Source organism: Rhinolophus ferrumequinum, chromosome 8 (assembly GCF_004115265.2).
Source record: "Rhinolophus ferrumequinum isolate MPI-CBG mRhiFer1 chromosome 8, mRhiFer1_v1.p, whole genome shotgun sequence".
Taxonomy (NCBI): Eukaryota; Metazoa; Chordata; class Mammalia; order Chiroptera; family Rhinolophidae; genus Rhinolophus; species Rhinolophus ferrumequinum.
The window spans coordinates 70603177-70630532 of NC_046291.1; the positions used below are offsets into that span (position 1 = coordinate 70603177).

Below are 27356 nucleotides of genomic sequence, written 5' to 3' on the forward strand. Positions count from 1 at the left end.
GCTGCCACTTCTCCCTGCATTATGAAAAGGAAGATGACCATCACTGGCGCTCAAGGGAAAAGACCAGAAGAGACCTGCTCTACATCACTGACCCAGTAACTCCCCTCCTGTCTACACTACGTCTTGTCCCACACCTTTGTCAAATGATAAAGAGTAATGACATGCAAGGCAGAGATAAAGGGGAAAAGGAAGGTATCTCTCTGGAAGAGGCTGGGCAGGCCTGGGTGGGGAGAGTGAGGTGATGTGTCCATATGTGGGGACGGAAGATATCTCGTATGAATCAAGCTTCTCTGGCCCACACTGATTCTTCTTTGCCTGACACACAGGAAAGAGGTCCTCAGTGGCAAGTACAATGTGGTCCTACCCCCAGCCACAGCTGACTGGTCCAAGTTGATATCTATCCCGGGCTGGGCCAATCAGCTCTGTTTCCCAAAAATGACTCTGCAACCAAAAAGAGCATAAGACAGTGCTACATGGTGGCATTAACTCTGAGATGTGTATGTCTCAGAAACATTTGAGGTTGTCCTTCCCACATTCTCTGTACCTGGTCTGCAGTGAGAAAGGATGAAACCAACAAGCTGAGAGAAACCAAGACATGGAGAGAGAATATTGGATGCATTCAGGTCCCTGCTTGTGAGGCCCTGGTCTTCCAGCAGTTTTACTGCCTGACTCTTCCTTCAATTAGTCTTCACTAATCGTGTAAGGGAGGGAGGGCACAGAGCATCACCATAAAAATGTACTCTGAGTTAAACACACAGACCCCGAGTGCAAAGTCCAACCCTTACAGAGCCCAGAGAAAATAACTTAGGGGTAAGAAATCAATCCATTCTGCTCCATGCATGATAATCCTTTAAAAATAAATTTTTCTAAGTTAATTTGAGATGGGTTTTTGCTGCTTATGAACAAGAATCTAAATACTGATAAAAAAATGTTTATGCTTGAGTATCTTCGAATATAATAGAAGACTTGGAGAGACGACTAGTTTGAGAAACAAAGATCTCTATAAATTCAGCTGGGTGTGTACAAGTCCTTTCCCTTGTGGATAATGGGGTTCTTTGGGAACTGATAACTCATATGTTTGGATATATGTACATAAATATGTATGTAGATGTATGAATATCAGGGCTTTTCTTAGCACCAGAGGTTAAAGTCAAAATCTCGTCTCCCTGATTCAATGCAATCTCAAGATAATGTGAAATTAGTGTGAGAGAGTAACAAAAACAATTTTTCAGCCTTCATAAAAGTTTTGAAAATTTTGTACTTTTCTAAAACCATATACAAGACTTTTAGAAAGCACATAAAATGCTAATGTGATAAACATTATAAATAAAAGCATATAAAATGTTTACGTGGCATGACTGATGAGAAGACCAAATCTCATACAAGCAATTAGAACTGACATTTGAGGGCAGATTTAATTTCGATCATATCAAGGTAAAGTATGTACCTCAGCAAAAGGTAATATCATCAAAAAACGTATAATGATATTAACAAGTTTTGATATTTAAAGACAGAACACTGAGATTCATGCTAGTTTTCTTAGTCACATATTGGTAGACTATTCTACCAGCCTGAAATATTAAAACAATCTGAATTAACATTTACTATAACTTTGAAAAGATGAAGCCAATTATCAGAAATGATATTTGTCCCCCAGGAAAGAAAAATGTAATTGATTTAGGCAACTTTTAATTAAATAAATTCTAGTTTTCTTCATAACATCATCTCAGTGGCGACTGCCTCACACACAAGTACTCTACGCCTACACATCCATGCTTCCTCAAACCTTGCAAATGCCTCAATTCTCAGTGCTCAAAAGCTCCCAAGGCAAAGAAATCTGTACATCCTGAGTGAGCACACAGGTACAATTTTTGGCTGGCTCTGGCAAGAGTAAGCCACTACGGTCAAGGTCAGCTTCTTCTTCAGACTTTGCAGATCACTAATATTCCTGCACTTCTATTCAAACTTGGAGCAAATTGGCTTTTTTATACAATAAAAGGTGGCTTTCTCTCCCAGCCTCCTTACACCGTAGAGTGGAGAGAAAAAGTGAGCACACACCTGTGAAGGCCTTGCTTCATGGTTTTCCAATAACACAGATGCATTGCTTAATACAAACTGGACAAAGGGGCCAGAAAGAGCCAGCTGCAGCCCCTTCCAGCCTCTTGTTCCTCCAGATGCTAATACGCTATGCCTCCAGTTTAAACGTCTTTGTCTCTCTTAAAATGCCACAGGAGAGAAGTTACTTAAATGGCCTGAGCTACAAGGAGAAACCTTCATCGCCACCATTCTCACAGCTCACCTCTTACCTGCCTTAAGCACGAGTGCAACCTGTCCATAGAAATGCTGCACAAAGTTTAGGGGGCCAGTAGGAAAGAGGCATGGGATCTCCTGGGTGCAGCTTTCTGACAGCAGTCCCAGCCCGAGTCATACCTTCCCACGCCAGATTTCAGAATAAAACTCCTTTAAAAAATAGCAAAATACACTGCGGAAGTGGCACTTGGCTGTCTAAATGCAGCTTCGGCCCCCTACACAGAAGGCAGAACCACCAAGCCTGGTTCCTCATTAAGCAGCAGTCTTTATCATAAGCCCCACTGCTTTCACCCTTTCACCATCATCTGACCGGTGTCCAAAAGTTTGGATTTACAAGCTGTGTAGTCAAAGAAAAGAGCCTTAAAAAGGTTTCAAGGTGGAGATTTTTTTTTTTTTATGAGCATACTGAGGTTGCTATGAGTCAAGTTCAAAATTCAAGTCACATATGAACTAATTTACACAATATAAACAATTTTCATAGGAGGAGGAGTAACCTCATGTTCAAATTCATTTGCCTCCAATTTTGAAGTAATTCATCTTTAAAATTTCTGTGAAAATTCTACAGAGTTGCCCAGAAAATGGCACCAACCATCTGTAAGTAAAAACAAAAGCTCTCTGTAGTATATATCACAGGTTCAAAGCACTTTGGCATCGGCAGATTGAACACGTTATTAAAAGAATTTCACTGCAAGAAGAGCTACCATAATTACACAGCAGCTGGTCTAATGTTGACAAAACAACTTTTAAAGGCTTTCAGAAGCCTTAAAGGCTAATCAATTAAAAAGGCATGAATAGTAATACGCCTTCTATCCTTAGCATTGCAAGCTGCGTCGCCTGCAAATACAGTGAGGTTTTCATTTTGGAACCATCATTTCTTACATCCTACAATTAAGCCAAACATGTGAATACATTCTAAGTTGTGTCTAGGTGAGACCATTATACTTAAAACAAAATAACTCCATAAAACTCAATGATAAACATTGAACTTAATGAGCATTTCCACACTAGCAAAGTTATTATCAAAATGCCAACAGTTCATGTCAGCGTTTGTGCCTACTTTAGCACAACAGCAGGCACAGAAGTGTTTTAGATTACTGTCTACATTGGCCAACAATATGCTGGGGGCATAAAGAATAAATGAATGAATGAATGAATGAATGAATGTTGGAACGAGTCTGTGCATTGCATCCAAGAAACACAGACATAATCGCCTTGCGATCTGCCCACGTGGTCATGTGGAATGGCCCCTTCTGCCGGGACCAATCAGAGTTTTCTTGAGGGTCCAACTGAAAGTCCATCTCTCACAGGAACCCTTCTCTACACTTTGCACAAAGCTTGTTTCTTTTTGAAATCCCTTACATTCAGAGACTTAGAAAGGATTTTACATGTCATTGGATCCAATCCTCTTTAGAGCCCAGCCCATTTTTTCTATAAAGGGCCAGATAGTAAATAAGCTGGGCATTGTGGACCATAATAAGGGCTCGTCTCCTCACAACTACTGACCTCTACCATTGTAGTGCGAAAGCAGCCATGCACAAGATTCAAACGAATGGGCACGGCTGGAATCTAATAAAACTTTATTTATAAAAGGAGGCAGGAAGCCAGATTTGGCCGACTCTCAGCTTGCTGACCCTCTTTTCCCATCAGTGTCTTGGGAGTCTCCTTGGGAAGTCCTCCAGGGAAGGGGGCTGACCCCCCTCTTAGCAGCCTCTGCTGTTTGCTGAAGCTTTCCCTTTCACTGACTGAAATGAATCTCCCTGCAACCCGCCACCACTGTCACATCTTTATAGTCTGCGCACCTTGTCCTCTCCGAAATCACTCTCCCTCTCCAGAGTCTCTGCATAAACAGGCCTTCAAAAACCATTTATTTAATTAAAGTAAACACCACCAGTTTTGCCTTCCGGAGCCCAGAGAGTAAGTCTAATACCTCTTCTACCTGATGGCCCTTATGCATTTGAAGACAACTATGGGATATGCATTTACTGTCTGCGCCTCTCATTTGGGATCTATCTTGCGGCATGTTTTTATTGTTAGTTTTCTTCTTCCACGTACACATTTTTTCCCCTCATTTAGATGGCAAGTGAAGCATAGTCCCTGGCACATAAGCTCCATTTAGTTTTATGCGTGTGAGTGGCAGAATGACCACAGAAATATCAATCAACAAATCTTTTTAAACATCCTCCTCCGCAAATTCAATGGGGACTGCCGCTGATACAGCAGGAGGACATCTCCCCGCAGTACCAGGAAGACTGCTAGTGTGTCAAACTTCTTCAGGGGATCGCTGAGAGGCAAAAGGCCTCCTTTCCCTATCTTCTACCACCCACCAGACCCTGGAGTATAATTTGAATGTGGCATATACTCCATAACACCCTCTGAGAACTCGGAGAGTGGGCCCATCGTCTGTCCTCACACACTCAGCCATTCCTCCTAGCCTTTCAGCAGCCCTCTTCTTCATTTCAATATCCTGTGTGATTTATCTGTCTCCTTAATAATCCCCAGCCCAGAGCACCACACACCCCAGTGGTATTTATGCGAAAGCACACACTAGACCTTCAGTAATCCACTCTTACATTTAAAAAATTCACAAAAACCATAAGAGTGCTCCTTATGCATAAGCAATCTTCCACAGGGTCAGACATTGGGTCCCTCACAGAATTCGTACTTTGAAGACACTAGTAAAACGAGTCTCTCAAACGATTGCCTTTAAAATCTACTCCTAGGGAAAATTCACGTTTGTAATCAGTAATAAAATATTCATATATTTAAATAGGCTATCTCAATATCATGTTTTTAATATCAAAGGCCCTTAAGACTATAACAATGACCCCGGCTCATTTAACGTCATTCTGCATTTTTCTATTGCTTCTCCCCACGCCTGGGAAGGGCAGGAAAGAGGTATTTCACAACATCCTGTACTATCTCCAGTCCCTAGAAGTAACCATGGGTGTCGTGTCCGTACGTGAACGCTATGCTCCTGGACACGCAAAGGGTGGTAGAGAGGCCTCAGCAAGGCAGGGTGAACATCTGCCTACTCTGTATTCCAGACAACCCCAGACAAGCTGTCAGCTCAGGCACTGCTGTCCAGTACAGTAGCCACTACCCACGTGCCCTCACTTACGCTTAAGTAAACATAAAATTAAGGGAAATTTAAAATCCAGTTCCTCGACTTTACCAGCCACATTGCAAGAACTCAGGAGCCATATGTGGTCAGTGCCTACTAGATTGGCTGGGCAGATGTAGAATGTTTCTCTCATCACAGAAGAGACTAGAAAATTCTACAGGACAGAGCTAGAGGGCTCATCATACTGCTCACTGATTGCTATTCTCCAGCCAACACCTAGCGGGCTTGACTCATAAACGGTTCAGGCCTACTGCAGTGGTACTCTACCTCCTTGAAGCCCAAAGAAAAAATGGTTTTTTTCCTTTGGTTATGCCAAACAATTAACCTGGTTATTGCCAAGCAATTAACACCACATTGTTTTAAAGGTATCCTGTAAGTAAAATGAATAAAGAAACACATACTCTGCTCTTACCTCAAGGAGTTCTGCCAAAGTCCACAGCTTTTGCAACTCCATGAGAAACTTTTACACAGAATAAAAATAAGACTTGATTCTCTTCTAGATTCTAGTACCAAGTAGGGGGAGAGGGAACAAGAGGCAAACTTTCTCTATTTGTTCTGAAGTTGGCATCTTGTGCATTATTTTATGAAGTTTGTTTTCTCCCTAATTAATCATTTTGCATCAAAAAAAGGATGCAGGGTTTTTTATTTCCTTTATAAAATATGACCCCAAAGTTCCAGGGAAAGTATACTTACATGCCTTAGATTTATCACCAGGCAAGTAAAGTTATTCAATAATCTGCCTCTAGGTAACACAGCATATAATTTTTTTCAGATTTACTGAAATTGTCATTTCTCTAAAACCTCAAAACAAGACAAAGTTGCTAATAAATTTTTGATTTCCCATATAGTTATTTTGGAGAACATAAAATTATGAAACAAACTAAATTCAAGTTCCAGGCTGCTTTCTGAAAGATGAGATGACCCCTGATAGTCTATAAAGTCTGTGAAACATCTGTTTTGATAATATACGTACTTAAAATTCCCCACATGTCAGTTTCAAGTCACTACAAAATATAAGGTGGCACCAGCTGCAAGGATTAGAAGGAAAAGCTGTTAGCAAAGTGTCAGAAAGTGTTCAAGATTTTAATGGGGCCCAAGTCTCACTGGTATTTGCACATCACGGTCCAAGGAAATAGATTGAACCGAGACCGGAAGTCCTTCCTCTTCCACGCGTGAGAAAATTCTACCACGATCTAGGTATATTTTCCCTTACTACCTTCCTACTAAGGGATTGTGGTGTGTATGCGTGCGTGTGCGTGTGTGTATGTACATTATTGACTATATTCTCCATACTGTATGTCACATTGTGACTACCAATTTGTACTTCTGATCCCCTCAACTTTCTCATACATCTCCCCAAGCTCCCTCCCATCTGGCAACCATCAGTTTGTTCTCTGTAACTATGAGTCTATTTCTGTTTAGTTTGTTCATTTATTCTGTTCTTTAGATTCCACATATTAATCAGATCATATGGTATTTGTCTTTCTCAGTCTGACTTATTTCACTTAGCATAAGATCTTCTAGGTCCATCCAAGTTGTCACAAATGGTCAGATTTCACTGTTTTTTATGGCAGGGTAATACTCCATTGTATAAATGTACCACAATTTCTGTTGATGGGCATTTTGGTTTTTTCATATCTTGGCTATTGCGAAGAGCACTGCAGTAAACATTGGGGTGGAGAGATTGTGATGTGTTTAATTCTGCTACCTTTAAACCAAAATGCCCTCCCTTCCGTATTGCTACTCCTCCAAATATTACCCACCTGCAAGGACTAGTTCAATTCTCACACTTTCCATAAAAGCTGCTTCATCTCTTCTAGCCCACAAATCCCTACTTCTCTCGGCACCTATAGCAAATTATAATAAAGGACCACACGAATGCACTAAATTGTCCTCACTCTGCTCTGCCACACTGATCTCATCTCCTCATGCCTGTGGATCTGCTCCTGTTTCCTGGCTTTTACAGAGATACTAAAGCTCCCAAAATTATATCTTCAGCCCAGATCTCTCCCCCTAACTCATATTCATATCCCCAACCACCTACTCCGTGTCTCCACTTGGAAGCCTCATAGGCATCTCAAATGTCAGAAGTCCGAAGCTAATCTGATCTTCGTCCAAATCTGCCCCTACTCAGCATCCCTAGCTCAACACATGACAATCCCAGCCTTCCAGTTATCAGACCCCAACACTTGGAACCATCTTTGACTCTGCTTTCTCATTCACGCCCCACCTCCAGCCCTTTGATAAATCCTATCTCCTCAACTCTTATCATATAGATAAGGAATACCTTTTCACCACCTCCACTGCAACCAGCTGGATCTAAGCCAACACCATCTGGATCATTGCAACAGCCTCTTCCAATCTGGCCTCATCCTTCATGTTGTTTATTCTCACAGTAGCCAGTGATCTTTTAAATCATACATCTTATCAGGTCATTCCTCAGTACAAATTCTTTCAATGGCTCCCCAGCTCACTCAAAGGAAGGAAAGAAGGAAGGAAGGAAGGAAGGAAGGAAGGAAGGAAGGAAGGAAGGAAGGAAGGAAAAAAAGAAGGAAGGAAGGGAGGGGAAGGGAAAGGGAAAAGGAGGGGAGGGGAAGGGAGGGAAGGGAAGGGAAGGAAAGAGAAAGGAAGGGAAGGGAAGAGAAGGGAAGGGAAGGGAAGGGAAGGGAGAAAAAGAGAGAGGAAGGAAGGAAGCCAGCATCTTTGCACTAACCTCTAAGGTCCCGTGTGATGGATGGCGTGCCTCCTTATGACTTTGACCTTTTACTACTCTCCCCCTGGCTTACTCCATTCCTGCCACTGATAATTGAGACCAAGTGAGACCTGATGCCACTGCAGCACCTTTGCATTTCTACCTAGAAGGCTCTTCCTGCAGAGGTCACCATGACTCTCTCCCTCATCTGGTCCAGGTCCTCATGTGACACTTTCACAGTGGGGTCTTCTATTTAAAGTGACCAACTGCCTCCCACCCACCTCTGATATTCCCTCTCTCTCTTTCAGTTTCTCCATAGCACTTATCACCATTTGACATACTACATATATTCTTATTTATTTCCTTATTTTCTGCCTCTACCCCTCTAGAATGTAAACTCTATGAGGGCAAGGCTTTTTGTGAGCCTCATTCACTGCTTTATTCCCAGAGATTTTTGCCTGCTTCGTTCACTATTGTGTATCCACCTTGAACTACAATTGGCACAAATTGAAAGAGAGAGACAAAGAGAAGCCACTTTCAAGTCCCATAAGGATAGTAGCCATGTCTTACCCTTCCTTTTTATATCCCTGGGTAGGGCCCAGAAAAAAGTACTTGGTGCCTGATTACTGTCGTGTTTGCATTGGCAAACGTGAAATATTAGGTCATTCAAATTGTTGGACATGTTAAATGTAGTGTTGATACAATATTAAAAGACGTTAACTATTTTTAAAACATTTCAAAGCTATTTAAACTTAAGCTCATAATCTCTACTGAAGTATGAACAATTCTCAAAATCACCAATCAGAGACAGTTTCTTAAGTGCTGCCCCCAAAAAATCACACAAATATGCACCCAGAAAAGATGAGAAAGGAAACCTTAATACTGTCACGTGTTGGGTAAATTACAGCAAGTAAAATGAATGTCAATGCCAAGCCACAGAACAAGTCATTTGGGTTCTTGTTCCAATAGTTTGATTATTAAAATGGACAACTGCTTTTAATAATCAACTCCACTTTGCGAAGTGGTAATATTGTTAATGACCGCGACAAATCGTTAGGAAGTGATGGAAGTCGGGGCAATGCAATAGAGAAAGAAGGAGCCTGTCTGAAAAGACAAGACTGGATACACTGTCATGTCCCAAACAAGAAGTCTGTGACAAGGAAAACTCACTAGTCAATAAGTCTGAGAAATGGCTGAGAAGACTCAAGCTTTCTACACGGTCAGAGCACTGCCTCTAAAATCTCAACAATCTAGTAAAGACCAAATGCAAACTAGATTCTTTTTCATAGGAAAAGGTTATGCAGAAAGCTTTATGCAAATCCTTCATCCACAAATCACTGAGTGTTCTGAGTGTTGCAAAGGAGGAATGCTGTAACAGGCCAAAACAAACCCTACAGAGCGATTTTACAGCACTGAGTCCCAGCGTCCCCACAGTTCATTCTCACAGAGAGCACCTCATTCCTACACAAAAGGACTCAGGTCTCTTCCCAAGTTCACTGAGCTACTACAGTACATAACCAACTGTATGGATACATCTGCTTTGTGCAATCTGTACAAAAATTTCTAAGGAGAATTCTTTTGTCTGGGTATCTTTATAAAAACAGGAAAATTAACATTAAATGCTAAGTAACATCATGTTTGTGGATTATAAAAATTTCTCTTTAATTGGTAAAAATAGTGTTGTACGCCAGGTACTGGTTACATTACTGGCATGACACTGGTGACAATTACAGGAAGCACTGCTCATGAACTAATCTGTTCATTAATTCAGCAAGCTGATTGGGTAGGGAGAGTGCCAGCTCATCAAATACCTCCTGAGCACCTACTCTGTGCCAGGGCTCGCTTGCCATGAGTGATGAACTAATGCATTGTCCGTATGTTTGAGGGAATGGAAAAGGTGGCCACTAAAAATGAGAGCGCTGAATTCAAAACCTGGGGCACAGCATGGTTTGGATCCCTCGCTGAGATAACTCAAGGAGGTGAGAAACCACAAGCCCTCTGTCTGAATCAAGCCAACATTATATCTTTTATCACTTGTGAAAAAAATAGTTATCAGTTGTTCACCAAATTTCAAAATTCAATTTAGAGTTTAAAAATATGACGAAACATATACAACTAACTCCAATTTCTTAAACAAGACATTAAAAATTAAATAAGAATATTTATGTCTCATCAGCGATCAGCTTGGATTGAAATAACAGAACTTTTGACAAAGATTCTTACCATTTTTAAACAAGGGTGGAGGATCGACAACCAAACCTTAGAAACTGAGCAACATGTAAATTTAATTGTAAAGGGAATTAGTATCTGTTTTGGGCTTTTGTATCCTAAGGTTACCTAATAAATTATTTCTTCAAAACATATGAAGGAAACCAAACTCACAGCCTGCTGTAAATTGTCTATTACAGATTACCTGCAGGTTACCTGTAGAGATTCAGGTCACTCTAATTTTAAAGAATTCACAAAGTGCAATGATCAACAATATGAAAAATAGCCAGTGTGAATCCTTACTTTTTCTTTCTAACCCAAGAGATTCCACATGAACACCCCGTATTCCACACCCCAACGACCTTGAAAGCTGAGCTGTTTCAGTGTGCGAGTCAGTGCAGACCTCCCCACGCTGTGCTCTGGACATCCCCACGCCTCCACTTCCTCCCCAGAACACTCCAGCTTTTACCAGCTCCTCATCAAGCAAAGGGTGAATCAGGCAGGAGCCAAACAGAAAATCTAAGATTAATATTGGTGGGGTGAGGTGTAATAAACATCTTCTGTAATCCTGGAGATGAAGAGAAGAACAGTATACATTTTGTAATCATTCAGTATTCATCTTTTCATCTTTGTGTTACAGCTCTGTGATTAATTGCACTGCTGTACTCAGAAATTCCTGTCAGAATAAAATCTGGATCTTTTATAAATTGCTCTTTTCTGGAATATTACCCTCCTCTATTAACATGTTTCAATGTGTGTGGGGTGGGGGGGAATTCATTATTTGTGTTTTGACTGTCTGTGACTTTAGGTAGTCTAAATATAAAAGTAAGAGGGAAAATGCCTTGCTTGCAGATTTGCATGACCCCTACGTGCTCTTCCCTTAAAGTAGTTGCCGGAATTTTCTAACCGAGCACATTTTTGATCAAAAGGTTTATATACAACACAAAAACTCTCCTAGAAGAGAGGCAAGGGGCTAGCTGGAAAAGATGCAGGAAGAGAGGTGAACCGTCTAATTGTAGATTCACAGAACTAAAATCCAGAAGGACCTCAGACATCAGCTAGTCCAATATTTGGTGTTGCACAGGACACTTGACCCTCAAGACAAGCCTTCAAAATGGGTTCTATCATCAAACAGGTTTGGGGATTCACTGAATAGTACACCTCCTTCCAGATATTGAGAGTGATCATTCAGGTACTACAAGTCCTGAAAAGCCTTGCAATTAAAAAACATTATTTAATCCATTGCTTCCAAAATATATTTGACGATCCACATCCCACAGAACAGTGTCTCTTCTTGCAGATCCTGCTCTAGAAATGCTGATCTTGTAACAATCATTTTACAGATGAGAACACTAACATTCAGAGAAGTCAACTGGCTTGGTCAAAACCTGGTAATTAATTAGTGGTTGATAATTCAGCAAATAGCATGATGAGAGTTTAGATTAAAAGTAGGAAACACAAATAAGCAAAGATCCCGTTCACCCACACTTCACTGCCATATAGTCACCTCTTCTGTGTCTCTGCGTCAGTCCCCTGGGATGCTTATATCCCCTCAACTTTTACTTGCCTACTTGACCAGCTTGGATGCTTTCATTAGAAAGCATGTCCCTCCCCTCTGGGAAGACTGTTTTGTTTTTATTAAAGTCAGTGGAATTGTAACAGCTATACAGCTATATACGATGAGAAACCTTTTAACAGTGATCTTTCAGACTCTAAAGTGGCTTTAATGGAGGCCACGGTAGGAACACAGCTGATAATTTAAGGCAGAGAGAGCTTTGTGGTTCTCCTCAAATTTACTTCTGTTTATTTGGGGGATTCTCCAGGTAAGATCAGAATGAGACAGGATCAGAAAGTTTTCTTAAACCAGTTATAAAGTGGTGTCCTTTTCCTTATTGTAAGTCCTTTAGCTCTTCCTTTTCTGTACTCTCTTCCTTTCCATTTTCCATGTTCAACCTTACTCAGCACACTGCTTCTTCTGGAGGGATCTGAAACCCTCATGCAATGTCAGAACTACCCAGGAGCTACACGAAATGAGTTTACTCGCCTGTCTGCAATGTCTTCTGGGTGCTATAGCACTCCACATTTCTTCAGTTTGCATGGCCTAGCTGAAAATTACCCTGTCTAGCAAAAGTCTCTCCTATACAGTTCCCAAGCCAAAAAAAAAAAAAGTATCATTACAAAGAGTACTTTGCTTTAAAATGCTATTATAGGATACCTACTGCCTTTCATTTAGAAAGTTAAGCCTCTGAATAGTTTTGATGGGAAAAATATCTTTTGTATCCTGTTGATTTCCACTTGTCTGGCTTGCTTACACCAAAGAATAACAACACTGGCAACAATAGAAGATGAACCCTGAGTTGTTTCTCAGAATTGGGTGGAGTTGATGCTGAGCCAACCACATCTCACCTGGTGCTCCTTAAAAACAACATTTAAAGTCAGCTGGCTGTGATTCCAATCTATGACAATGGAGCAGGAAGAAGAACATTAGCTATTAGAAATTAAACAGAGTAGTTCTGTTTACAAAGGGCCAGCCCTAGCTACATGTGTTATTCTCTTCTATGAGACAATTCATGAAGTTTTTCAATAGCATAGAAAGACTTTGTATATCTTCACCTATATATACCAAGGTAGATATACTGTCCTCTATTTTATTCTACTAGAATAAGGATCAAACACGCTGAACATATGCTATACTAGTACACCTAGCTAGGTAGCCACCATGTAGCCAAGAGGAAAAGAATACTATTAAGATAGTAGTCAATTACATAGGAATAATTAAATCTAGGTGAAGGGAAGGGAAATGTTTATTTTCTTCCTTAAACTTTTCTGTTGTTTAATAGAAATTATCTATACACTTTTAAAAGCACAGTACAGCTTAGTATGAAAGTATAAAGCAGCCAGCTTTCTATTTCCACCTGTGAAGACGGCATTCCGAATTTTCCCAAGTCCTAGGTCCTGGTGATTAACGGCTTACCTGGAAGATATTCCTAGGACTGAAGCGGGAAGAGTCTCTGAGGAGAATGGTCCCTTTTTGTGGCACTTGTTCATTCTTTGTGGACCTCCAGAGACTCAAATTAGGTGGCAGTCGTCATAAAATACAAAACCTATTCCTCACATCTAAATCAGTCTTTTGTGATTTTCCCCCCTTCTCCCTAATCTTTACAGCTTTCTCTCTATGAAAGTTGTAATTCTAGTCAACATATTTATTGAGGGCTTACTCTGTGCAAGATAATACGCTCATGCTGGCATTCAAGAGAAATAAGACACTATATAAATAATAAGCTAGACTATTTAAAAAACATGTCAGTACAAAATACACGTATCAGCAAAAGAGTACATTTTAATAGGGGAATTGGGAAGAAAGATTTCTTTGGGGAAATTGCATTTGAATTAGGCCTTGAAGGATAAAAATTGTCACTTGAGAAATAATAGATGGAAGGACAGTCTTGCCCAAGGACACATCTGACCAAGAGCAAACCAGAATTGCTATAAATGTGAATTCATTTGGTAGGGTAACTGGGAATATGAATTAAAGAATTCCATAAAAGAAAATTCTTCTGTGAAGTTACACATTTAAAAAAAACCATGCACTTCTAACACTATGCCTTTGATCTTCTATGGAAAGACACTACATAAATGCAGAATATTGTTTCTCAAGTCAGTATTTTGTAGTAATAATCTTTTTAGAACACTTGAAAGTAAATTTTATATCTTCAAGATGGAAAAATTCTAAGAAATAAAACATATTCTGCATGGCGAATCAAATCAAAGAACAGCATAGCAAGAAGAGAACAAATTCAAGGGAGAGGTGCTAGATCTTTTAAATTATTTAATATAGATCCCATGCTCTTAAAAGCCAAGAACTCTGTCTGTTTAACTTAGTTCGGTCTAAATACCAATATTATGCCATACTTTCAGTTGCTCAAAACTATTTTATAGGATCAGCATTAATGGGTAGTTTTAAATGTCAAAAAATATATGTTGGTTCCTACTCATCCGAGAATTTAAAGTTTAATTAGTGCAGTCCCTTGATTTTATAGTTCAAGCAAATGAAGCCCAGGCAGTGGGTGACTAATTTGCTAAAGGTCAGCCAGCTAGGTAATGGTGACCAGTTAAACTGGAGGAAACTAAGTAAGTTGCCCGAGGTCACACAGTTGGCAACTGATGGGGCCAGAATTAACCACAAGAGATCCCAGGCTTCTTAACCTTTATACTGCCTCTCTGCCAATGAAAAATGAACATAACCCCTCACCAGCAGGTAGAGTCCTATAGATGGAAACCCATACAAATAAAAAGTAGAGGGTAATACATGCTACTATTGTAAGTGCAAGTAAGTGTATAAATTATCTAAATTGCTTTAATGGTATAAAGGAACTAGTATTTCTCAATGTCTTGATGGAAACTTAAATAATGTATATATTTGCTCATTTATTATGCTATTTGATACTGGGGGAGGAAAATGAGAATAAGCCAATCTTTATTTCTGCTGCTTTTAAGGGCATAAAAATATTAAGAACTATATTTTGAAAGTGTTTATTCAAAATCCTACCACTTAAGACACATTAACAGTATTGTTATCTAATCATTTAGAATGCTTGAAGACATTATATTTGTTTTGATAATTCAAGTAAGAATCATGATTTCAAAAAAAAAAAGGCAGAGATTGAATAATCCTAGGTTTATAAATTCTTACAATCTATGTCTTCTAAAAGGTCAATCAAAAGATGAAGATTTTACTCCCAATACTTTCATTTCACTTAACAACACATTATGTGTGATCATTCATGCATACAGCAAGATGATTTTTGAACCTATTTTTCAGTTTAGCCGGCATGCCCTCTTGTCAAAAGAGAGAAAGTAAGGATGAACAGGTGGGAGTGTGGGACAGAAGAAAAGGTAGTATACGAGTCTTTGAGCTTATAGATTTCTGTCGAAAATCCCATGCTTTCAAATATTAACAGATGTGTTCTAGTTTTTTATTTTCATGAAAAATAATCCAAGTTCATTCTATTTGTAACTGTGTGCATAAGAATTTGACTTCTTGTATCTGTCCAGCTCTTCTTTTGTAGCAACCTGATAAGGGTAAAAATGTCAACTAGGTTACTAGTATGGTAACTAGTCACCAGTTATAAGTATGACCCTTAATTGGTAGACAAAGAAAACTAAAATTACCTGATGAGGACATCACACTTGGGGCATCTCTGATGCTGGAAATGGGGCACATAGCTTACGGGATTTGGGAAGCTTTCGTCTATAGAGCTGTTACAAGAGGAATCCTGGGAGGCATGAGGCTTCTAAACCAGGACGGTTCCCACACCTGTCTAAAGTGGATCGCATCTCCTCACACCTGAGCTGTGCTACAGGAACTGCTAGTAGGACTGCTAAGGAGACCCGCAAAGAAATGCCCGATGGTAAGCAGTGGTTCCTATGGTATAGCCTCTGGTTACACTGGTGCCATGCGTGACCCAGCGTAGTCTGGGAGTTGGACTAGTTGAATCTAAGAAGATCGCAGTAACTTTTGTAATAATGTATAGACAAGGGTCCTATCCCATGAGGCTTTATTTTCCCAAGCCAGAATTCTTTTCTTTATACAACGTTATCAGATAATAGTCACCTTCCCCAAGTCCTCATTCTCAATCCTGGGCACTGACTTAATCATTTGAGTGCTCTTATCTGGTTCTTCATGTCTGTCTTATTTGAGGAATGACAGTAAGAGTTGCATACAGTAACATATATACCAGATTTTGTATAATAAGATAAAATCATGTTTTTCTGCTAAGATATTTCTGACCGTACCAGGTATGTTACTGCATATTTTGACCACAACACCTTATTAAGCTGATATTGGAGAACAATATACATTGACGCCCAGATTTCTTCCAGGGATCGAGTGTTAACATTCGATTGTTAATATTTAATAATCTGTGGTACATATTTCTATCTTGCAAAGATTCTAGCTTACTAGGAAGGTCCACAGCTCTCTGGGATCATATGTGCTGGGGTCCAAAGCAGGGAAGGAAGGTAGTGAACTCAAGCGCAGGCCTGAGAGAAAAGTAAAGTCCAGAGCCAAGGAAAGAAACAAAACCTCAGGCCAAAAACACAAGAACTAAATGATGTAAGAGATGGAAGCAAGTGGCAGCACCTGGATCAAAACCTGAGAATAAGCCAGACGATCCTAGATGATGAACAAAAACCATTTTTGTGGCCCAGGAGTTACATGGTCCAAGGAACGTCAGGACGACTTACAGATCACAATTAAATTAAGACTTGAGTGAATCATAGAACTTCAGAGGATAAAATGGGCCCTAGGATACCTTCTTATTTCAAATCTCTGTGAGTCTATGCAAGCTTTCAGCCCTTTCATTTAATTTAAAACATTCAACAGTATGTATTGGGAGACTGCTATGTGCCAGGCCCCAGGGCAAGCATTGTGGAGTTAGAAAGTAAAGAAACAAGACTCGGGATTTACACACTAGAAGTGACTCAACAATGCTTCCATTAACTTTGTTCTTCACATCCTAATAGGCAAAAATGGAACCCTTTCGACTTCTCAGCTCTCACTACCTAAGGAATGCACACTTTTTCCTAATACCAAATACAAAAAAAAAAAAAAAAAAAAAAAAAAAAAAAATTATTTAAAGATGGTGGCTTTTATAAACAAGGAATTCAGGGAAAAACACAGGCAAAATTTTCAGCTACGGATTTGCAGAAGACATACAAATGATAATCAAATGAGCTTTTCTTATAGACTATGTGAAATCTGAGGTTATAATACTACATATTATTTTCATAACACTGTTTCTTATACGAGCAATACATGTTTATTATAGAAAATTTGAAAAATTCTGTAGTAAAAGACAACAAAAACATTTGCAACCCCATAACACCTAGAGATAGTCACTGTTAATATGTTGACACATTCCTTTCTATATAGATAGACAGATAAGTAGAGAGGATTTATATAAACTTACGCAACTATGCGTTTTTAAAAATGGTATCACACTAATATAGAATTTTATGTCCTACTCTTTTCTGAATATTGACTTTAATTTGGTGGACACACGTTTTTTTAAAGAGTGGAGGAGAGAATATTATCCAGCTATGTTGACTGCTGATGGGAACAGAATTTAAAACAATCTCCTATAAATGTGCTTGGCATTGCCTTTCCCAAGTACACTTATCTTCACCTCCCTTTTTGACTTTAATCTTCTATTATTTTTCTTCCCAGTTAGGTTGTCTTTTAAGTTATTCCTATGGTTCCACTTTATCAGCTTGGTTTTCACTTATACATAAGAACTACATACCATCTGTAAAAATTTATAAAATTAAAAAAAAAAAAAACCACTCCCAAACTGCTTCCTGGAAGAGCCTACTGTCCTCAGAGAGTGTCTATTTATCCTCACTGTTTCTTCCTTCTCAGCCAAACAAAAAGGTCCCAAATAGGGAAAAAACTGGGATTTGAAACCTGGTCAGGTTTTTTGAAAGTGTAAAAATATCACATTTTTCTGTGGCCACGAACATACTTCCTCCTTTAACTCTTCTACATTATTCCCCACTTCTACAAAATAAGTTGTATTTGCAGTAATCAGTGTTTGTTTTGAATGCTGATCTTCCGGTTGTCTACTGGATGTGGAGCTGGTTTGATAGCTCCACCGTCCTCCGTGAAACCCTTCCCTTGACGGGACTCCTCCCACCAAGGATGCCAGCCAACGCCCCCAGGGAACTGTCACTTACATACTACATTTCTTCAACAGACTTGAGTGATGGCCATCTAGTCTGTTGATTAGGTCTGGAATATCCTGAGCCCTTGCCATTTCCTAATCTATTACCTCCAATGTGTTTATTGCTTGTGAAAGGCTGGTGTAGAAATATTACTCAGCAAAAGCAGAAGCACAGAATTCATGTACACTGTATATGTATATATTTCTTTTTATCTCTGGGTATGTGTTTGGTATGACGTAAGCCAAGTGCTTCCGCAATTCTCATGTCACAGTATTTAAGACTCTTTCATTATTCTTTTAGGAAACCGTTGCAAGGTTATAATGGAATGGAATGGAATGGAATGGAATGGAATGGAATGGAATGGAATGGAATGGAATGGAAATATGTATCACTCATCATTATATGCTCCAATCTGCATTGCATCTTCTAGGCACTCTGAACATTTCCCAAATCAATATATGTATGATACCAACAGCCAACAATCATGGGGCATTTACTAGGTGTTATGTTCCATGCTAAGTACTTTACATGTGTCGTGTCATTAACTCTCAGGCACTAGACTGTAAACTTCATCGACAAGGAGTTTGTCTATGTGTCCCTAGCACCTAGAGCAGCGCTGGAACATAGTAGGTGTCCACTAAATGTTGCTGCATGGATAAATTGAAAATCTGCATGAGGTAGGTGTCATTATTATTCATGCTTTACACAGAAAGGAAATTGAAGCACAGAAAGGTTATGTATCCCTTTCTGAAGTCCCACAGTATATGTGAAGTCAGGACTTGAACCCAACACCCACATACTTAACCAGGATTTATTACTAGTAATAAAATACCTACATTAATACAAACGAAATTAATGTTATTCATCTTTAAAAATGGTATGCAATGTCATAAATAAATATTGTGAACAATAATTTTCTAAGAAAAATGTGCAAATGATGGGTTTTTTTAAAACTACAGTAGCCCCCCCTTATCCACGGTTTCTCTTTTTTGGGTTTCAGTTATCCACAGTCTACTGCAGTTTGAAAATGTTAAATGGAAAATTCCATAAACAATTCCTAAGTTTTAAATTGCACACCATTTGAAGCAGAGTGATGAAATCTCAGGATGTCTTACTCTGTCAGGACATGAATCATCCCTTTGTCCAGCATACCCATGCTGGATACACTCCCCGCACGTTAGTCAACTACTAGTCAGCTCGATTATCAGATCGAGCGACTATCTTTATGTTGCCGTACTTGTATTCAAGTAACCCTTATTTTACTGAATAATGACCCCAAAGCCATTCACATAACTTGTACTACAGTGTGTTGTTATAAGTATTCTATTTCATTAATGCTGTTAATCTCTTACTGTGCCTAATTTATAAATTAAACTTTACTGTAGATATGTACATATAGGAAAAAACATAGTATATATAGGGTTCAGTACTAGCTGTGGTTTCAGCAGTCTACTGGGGGTCTTGGAACGCATCCCTTGCAGAGAAGGGGGACACTAATTAGATAGGCAGACATCTGTAAGCCCCTTATAACAATGCAAGTAAAAACATAATTTCTCTTTAATTTAAGCACTGTCTTCCACTGCATTTGCTCACTAGTTAGTGAGGATTTCAGGACTTTTGATAAGTGGGTGTGGTTTCCAGAGTGGTTTAAGTAATCTGTTTTGTCAATTCTTTTTAAAATAAGGATGGCACTAATAAAATAATCATTTAGTAGGTCTTCCTTATAATTGCCTATAGAGTTTATGAGGAGTAGACTTATAAAGTGGAAGACTTACATATTTCTCAAACATCTCTGCCACTACCAATCACTTGATTTTCCTGAAACATTACCATTAGTACAGCATTCTTTAGGGTTTTGACTGCTTGTATATTTAACTACTCATTAATAAAAATAATATACCCCTTTGAAAAGGGTAGCTCCTTAAAACATTATTAGCTTTCCCCTTGAATCTTTATCAGTCCATTCCTTAGTGGGAGCTAAGTGATATTTAGCGGAGAGCAAAGCCTTTTGGGAACAGTACATAATGGTCCTGAATCCATGGGTTGAATAGTAAAAAGAAATTAGAAGTAGAAAAACACCAAAAGTGTAGCCCGGCATGAATGAAAGAAGGGAAGGAGAAAGGAAGGAGGGAGCAAGGGAGGGAAGAAATTGAAAAAAAAAAAAAGAAACTTGACTGGAACTCTGCTATTCACCTTGGAAAAGTCACTTTACCTCTGAGAGCTTCAGTTGCTCTACCTGCAAAACAGGGTAGATAAAAATGACTTCCTCACAGACACTTTAATAGCAGATCTCAATGTGCCATGTAAGCTGTACAGCATGATGCAATATATGATATGGTATTTTACTTGGCATCATTTGCCTGTAATCAGCCCATTTATACATTCTGTGATACAAACATTCATTTTACAAGGGCTATCAGCAGCTTCAAAATATAGACCCATGAATCATAGTTACCTTTTTTGTCTGGAAGCATTTCTAATATTTTCAACCCAAGGAACCAATTCACAGTTTTTAACAGCCTTTGTGTGCCTACAAGCTCAGAAAGCTTTCTGTGTGCTCTACCGACTAGAGTTCTGTAAAACCTCTGTTTAAACAAGAAAGCCTCTTTTAACTCCGGTTTCAGTCTGGTGCCTTTGGTCAAGGTGGAAACTAAAATTGAAAACAGATAGATGTTTTACATTTAAATGGGTTTAACATAAATGTGCATTAAGCCATTTCATGGACGACTACACAAATATCTTTTGCAAACTTGGTACACGTCAACACATACACAGTAGCGATTAATGTCTTCTAGAGAAATAAGGTGCAGATCCAAAAATTTAAGCAGCTACCTTGAGTACTCTCACTCCAAAGAAAATGTAATGGCTTTAGGGGAATTGCTCTAATAATATCATGGCATCTGCAATGGCTGGCCAGAGGAGAACGGAGTGTATGTCACCATAAGTCAATTTAACAAGAAATAAGCTTCCCCCTGGAGAATCTAAACTCCCTAGCCTCCCACAAAGAAAATTGAATTTTGGAGGTCACACCTTGGATAGGTTACCAGAGGGAGAAGCTTAACGTTCTTTTTGTCATATGCTCAGGGAGGTCAATGTTATTCTACTAACAAATTGCTACCTAAGATCCCCCCCTATAACCCCCACCCAAAAAAATTTAGCAAGTCCCCTAGGAAATGGAAAATTATTGTGACACTGAAGATGCCAGGGCCAACGCTGGATACAACCATGTTCAAACATCAAGTTTTGAATCGCGCAGTGAGGAGCAGGGTCGTAACTGGGGGCGGGGGCGTGGGGAGGGGGGAAGAGCTGGTGAGACTGTGGTGGGGGTCAAAGCGAGTCACAAAGACCGACAGTGAGCTTTGGGCTAAAACTGACTGTGTAGCCAAATGTAAATCAACCGAAGCGCCGTTACGAGAGAGAAAAGCAAGTGGCCAAGTCCAGGCGAAGCCCTGACTCCATGGGTGGACCGCCCCTCACCTAGTCGCTGGGGAGGGCGGTGGGAGGGCCTGGCATGTTCTCGCAGAGGCTGGAGGCGCCCCAGCTCACTGCAGCCTGGTCAGTGGCTCTGGGTGGGCTCAGTCAGGCCACGGCCACCGCCCACCCCTCACCCTCCCCGCCCCCCGCCCGCCCCGCAGCAACATGTGGGGCTCTGCCACTCCGCCACCCGGGAACTCCCTCCGGCTGGAGTTCCTGGTGGACGTACGCTCGGCCCTGGGAAGATGCTGAATTACTCTTGGGAAAGATTCCTCCAGCGTAGAACTTGGCAGCTCGTGACATTTCCATCCCACCCTCCGAGCGCCAGCACTACACACACGCACATACACGCCCCTCTGGACCTGCCCAGGCTGCGCATAGTGCTGGCTGCCCACTCCCGGGCAAAACACCCGATCGGAACGCAGAGGCGAGGACTCCAGCTTCTCTGGCCCCGGGAGACTGTGGTAGCAGTACTGGGTAGCCCCAGGGACTAAGCTCACTCCCCGGTTGGCCCGGCCCGGCATCAGTTCGGGCCGCTGGCATTAATCCCGTCTCCTTTTGTGCTCCCCCAGGAAGCCCGCCTCTACTCACCCTGGCTGCGCGCGGATTCCGGCCGCCAGCGGCAGCCCGCTGCCCCATCCCACGAACACTGCGGCGCCCCCAGAGTGTGCAATGCAGAGCCCCGCCAGCGCGCGGCCGGAGCCGGGGAGCGAGGGAGGGAGGAGGAAGGAGAGAGAAAACGCAGCAGGGAGGGGATGGGGGCGCGCGCGCCACTCCCACTCGCGCCGGGCACTCGCGGCCGCTGCCGGCCAGCCCGACCTTGCCGGCCGCAGGACCAATCAGCGCGCGGAGGGGAAGCCGAGCCCTCCCCGGGGCGCGCTCATTGGCCGGGAGCGCAAGACCCAACTCTCGGAGTGTTGGCCTGAGCGCCAAGTCTGCAAACTCCGGCCCGCGGGAGCCCGCAGACCCACGCCTGTGGGGCGCCGGGCTCTGCGCTGCCCCTAGCAAGGCGAGTAAGCCGAATCCCGCGGGCGGAACCGGGAGGACTTGAGACATGCCTGTGAAACCCGTTCCCTACGAGCGTTCAAAACCAGCAGTGTTTGTTCAGGCTGCTGCGATTCCTTCCTGTAAGCGACCCCTGCGCCGCTCGCCTTACTCTGGCTAGCTGCTAAATGATGGAAAGCCTGGCAGCGGGAAATGGCCCCGGGCAAATCTTACGCCCCGCCACCTCCAGGGCCGCGTGAAACACGCTGCAACCAGTGCTGAAAACCAAGTCGAGCTCCGAACCCAGGGCAGACCTAGACCACCTGACGTTTGCAATAGAGGACCCAGACTTCGTGGCGGATGAGGGATGGGGAGAGAGTCTACGAGGCAGGTCTTCGTGAGGAATTGGGAATCCGGTTGTGGGTTTTGGTGCGCATCATTCTCCCACTGTCTGCCGACCTTTCCCCCAAATGAAGCCCCTCTCTCCCCCCTCCACCCCGTCTCTCCGGAAGTTTTGATCTTCTCATCCTTGTTGTAAATTATAGTTGACGCCTGGGTTTTTCAGTCCAGAACCTCAGAGTGGAAACGGAACACGGTCTTATTCCCCACCCCTCTGAGCACCGGCGGGGGCTGGCGGAAGAGAGGGTGACCAAGAAAGGTGACCAGGGAAGGTCCTCGGAAAGGTCTGGAGGAAGGATTCCTTAGGTCCTCCCGGGAGCTGGGAGCTCGAGACCCGGAGCTCGGAACTGCTCCAGCTCAGCCAGGTACCTGGCCTGCAGGGCTACCGTCGCGAGGACCGCCCGCCCCAGTGGCTACTTTTATCCCTCTATGAGGTCCCTGTCTCTCCTCCTTGGACTTTGTATTCTTCGAGCTTCTTTTCAGGCAGGCCTTCTCTGAATCTTTCTGCCTCTGCTCTTCCCTATCATCTACTCCCTCTCCACATTAAAATATCTTTATTTGTTTTCTTTTTCTTAACTTCCCTCCCATTCCCTCTGTTTGGAAGGGCCTCGGATAACGTATTTTTGATTAACAGCTTCTGGCCTCAAAAACGTTTCCTTAGTTTATGTGCACAGGTTTACACAAGCTCAGGGTTCAAGGGGGCAAAAATAATCAGCACTCCTTTAGAACTCTTGGACGCGAGAGGTGATAACTGCGGCTGTCTCTCTGCAGGGCTCAGCACGTTGAATGAACTGCACAGGAAGGAATTAATCAAACTGAACCTGGAATATCCCTGTGATTCTGTGAGTTAGAATCTGGTACCAATGAGGGCGTGTCCTAGGTGTCAGCACTGCCACTTATTTAGTTTCCAAGGAAGAAATTCCTTCTTCTGAAATTCCAGTCCATGTGCCTAGTTCACTTGATTTTTTTTTTAATTGCCTCACCTCATAGTTTAGTCAAAACTTAATATTTGGGTTCAAAATAAAGTTCAATATATTAACGCAATTGATGAGACTCTGAGTTCCTGGTGGAGATAGATTACTTAGGATGTTTTCAGAAATGTATTTTATTTTAATGATACAAAGAAATGCACTGTAAATGTCGGCAGTGGTTACCTCCGTGTGGTGGGATAATAGGTGATTTTTTTTGTTTTCTTCTGTATACTTTATTGTATTTTCTAAAGAACATGTAACACTTATTAATCAGGAAAAAAATGTTAAATATGTTCACTCCAAATCTACAATACTCTTCAGACATCAGAAGAGCTCAAATATGAAATCCTCTTCTACTTTACCCTTCACATCTTATCAGTCGTCACCAAGTTCCTTGAATTCTGTCTCCTAGAATAGCTTTCAGATCTGCGCCCCCTCAATATCTGGGCTTCCACTGCCATGTCTTTATCGTTTCTTACCCTGCCTTCAGCAACAGACTGAATAACTGTTCTACTAGCCAGTCCGCCACTGTGCTACCATGCTGCCATATCGCTAAGAATGACAAAGGCGATCAATTCACTTAAAAGCTTAAAATCTTTCAGCCTCCCCAAGTCCACTGCTGTGAAGTTCCAACCTAGCCTGGTTGGCAAGGCCTTTCCTCCCCATCCTGACCTCAGCCTTCCCTGTTGCCCTCATCTCCTCCTGCCTTCATACTTCCCTAGGCAGGAGGATCCTGCCCCACTGTAGCTTTTTGTCCTTCACACACAGGTGCTATGTGATTTCACATGTCTAGGGCTAAGACTGTAGTACTGGAATGCCACCTTTCTCTTCCTTACCAGCCTCACCCCCACCCCCAATAGCAAGTTCCTACCTCCATTTCAAGGCTCACTTCAAATATCACCTTTTTTATGAAGTCTTCAAAACTAACTGGCAGAATTAGTAATTACTCCTCTCTCTACTCCAATAACAAGCACTTCATTTATACAACGACTATGAATCCAACTCCTATTATGTGCCAGCCACAATGAAGAAAACACTTAGTATTTGTATTCCTGGAGCATACCATGAGAGAGACAAACATGAAATCAAGTCACACAAATAAATAATTTTGAACTGAGGTAAGTGTGATGAAACCACTACATTTGCAAAAAGAAGCATGATTTACTTTGAACATATGCCAACCATAGTTCTTACCACATTATGTTATAATCTGTTGATTTATTTGTCCAAAGTTCTGTCTCCCATCACATTCTTCTCTGCGCCCCCATCTAGAATACAGTGCTGGTTCATGATAGGTGCTCAGTAAAATTTAAAAAATAAAATAGGTGAATAAATGAATGGATATTTGAAACACTCACGAAGCATTTTATTTCATGTATTTAAATGCTACTATTGTACAAAATCTAAAACACTATAGTTCTGTTTTAAAAATTAATATAATTCGATCCTTGTCTCACCTTTCATAACTCTAATTTGGTTCTTCTGGAATAAATTATCTAATTCTTGTTTGATGTCACATTTAGGAGCTACAGTTGATGTACTACTTATAGATAACCTATTGTTGCTAAGAAGAATTTATTATTTTATTATTTTTTAAATAAAATTTGGTTTTAACATGTAAAAATCAAACTTTAAGACACAAAGCTAAAAGATACAAAGCACATTCCATAAAATGAATAATATAAAATGGACTTTATCAAAATTAAAAACATTTGTTCTGCAAATAACACTGTTGAATGAATGAAAAGATAAATGTAGACTAGGAGAAAATACTTGCAAATCATATATCTGACATAGGACTTATAGCCAATACGTATATAAAGAACACTCAAAACTCAACAATAAGAAAACAAACAACCAAAATTTTTAAATGAGCAAAAGATTTGAACATTTACCAAAGAAGATATACAGATGACAAATAATACATGAAAAAAAAATGCTCATTATCATTAGTAATTAATGAAATGCTGAAAAATGAGATACCACTATACTCTTAATTGAATGGTTAAAAAAATCATACCAAATGCTGAGGAAAATGCAGAGCAACTGGAAGTCTCATATATTGCTGTTGGGAATTCAAAATGAAACAGCTACTCTAAAAACAGTTTCCAGCTTTCATAAAGTTCAATATACACTTAACCATATGACCTAATATTCCCACTCCTAGATATTTACCCAAGTGAAATAAAAGGCCTATGTTCACTCAGAAACCTATTAACAAATATTTATAGCAATTTTATAGCTAAAATCTTGAAAACAACACCAAAATCTCTCGGCTGGGGAAAATATAAACAAACTGAGTACGTTCATAGAATGGACTACTGCTACTCAAAAGGAATGGACTACCGATACAAACAACATTATGTATCTCGATGCATTACACTAAGTGAAAGGAAATAGACTCAAAAAGCCAAGCGCATACACTGGTTAAGAATGGCGAGCAGCACGATGAAAGAACTCAAGGTTTTTCATGATGATGGAGCCACAGTCTGATGTCTAGACGATCTATATTTACACAATGAAATTGTTTAAAACCCTTGTTATTTCAAGTTTCTTGTAACACATAGCTAAACCTCATTTTACCCAATATAATGAGTACATGAATTAATCAATTAATGAAAATTCTACTAAATGTAGTCTTCATGAAAGAAGAAATTGTGACTATCTTATTCACTGAAATATCATCAATACCTTGTATAATGCAGTACACAGAGTCGGTACTCAATAAATATTAGTTAAATGAATAAACAGATAAAAATGAAGATAAAGTTGGGATTTTACAAGAACGTAACAAAATTTTCCATTCAGAGGAGCTATTTTGGCACATTACATTTTTCATTCCAGTGATATTGCTCCTTTTTCAACATATATTCCCTTTCCCCTCCCTGCTTATTAAAATATTGCCCTTTCTTTAAGTAAAGTTGTTTCCCTTAAATAAATTATTCACTTTCTTCCTCTCAATGACCAAACAATAGATTTAACATGTCTTAACATTTTATTCATTTTTCAGCATCCCAAGTAGTACCTACTTTATCTTCTTTTCCTCTATCACAAATATCAGAAATTTATATAAGAGGCACATGGTAAAAATAAAAATTTAGATTTTATGCAAAGCTTGAGAGATTTTGGCTCAAAAAACCCATCATATTTCCAGATGTATCACTAAAAGTAATTTTCATTTATTGGACACTGATGGTTGACATTAAGCTCTTGATATATCATTAAAATATTTCTGCTCTAACCAGTTTGCACAGTCAAGTGACTTTTAAAAAATCATTTACAGCTAAGCTGCTGTTATGGAATTTATTATGAGAACTCAATTTTCTCTACTAGTTTTTCTACTATGAAACAATAATCCTGGCTGCCGGCAGAGACCCCCTCAGTTGTGTTAAGGCATCAATCAGCTTTATACCTTGTTTCTGTCAGGGAGCATTTTTTGCATAAACACCGATGCCATCCTACGTGGAATTGACAC

At 40.5% G+C, this 27356-nt stretch overlaps 1 protein-coding gene across 3 annotated transcripts in view; it reads right to left on the bottom strand.

The window, feature by feature from the left end:
* LYPD6 (LY6/PLAUR domain containing 6) overlaps positions 1–27356 on the bottom strand; it is a 140587-nt gene that overhangs the window by 96685 nt on the left and 16546 nt on the right. Inside the window, exon 1 of one of the 3 annotated variants that reach the window (XM_033111691.1) lies at positions 22119–22305. The exons of 1 other annotated variant lie outside the window; for it this stretch is intronic. The gene's annotated coding sequence lies outside the window, so the exon portion shown is untranslated. Of the gene's footprint in view, positions 1–22118; positions 22306–27356 lie in introns of those variants that run through there. One more of the 3 variants, XM_033111689.1, reaches the window with a different exon arrangement.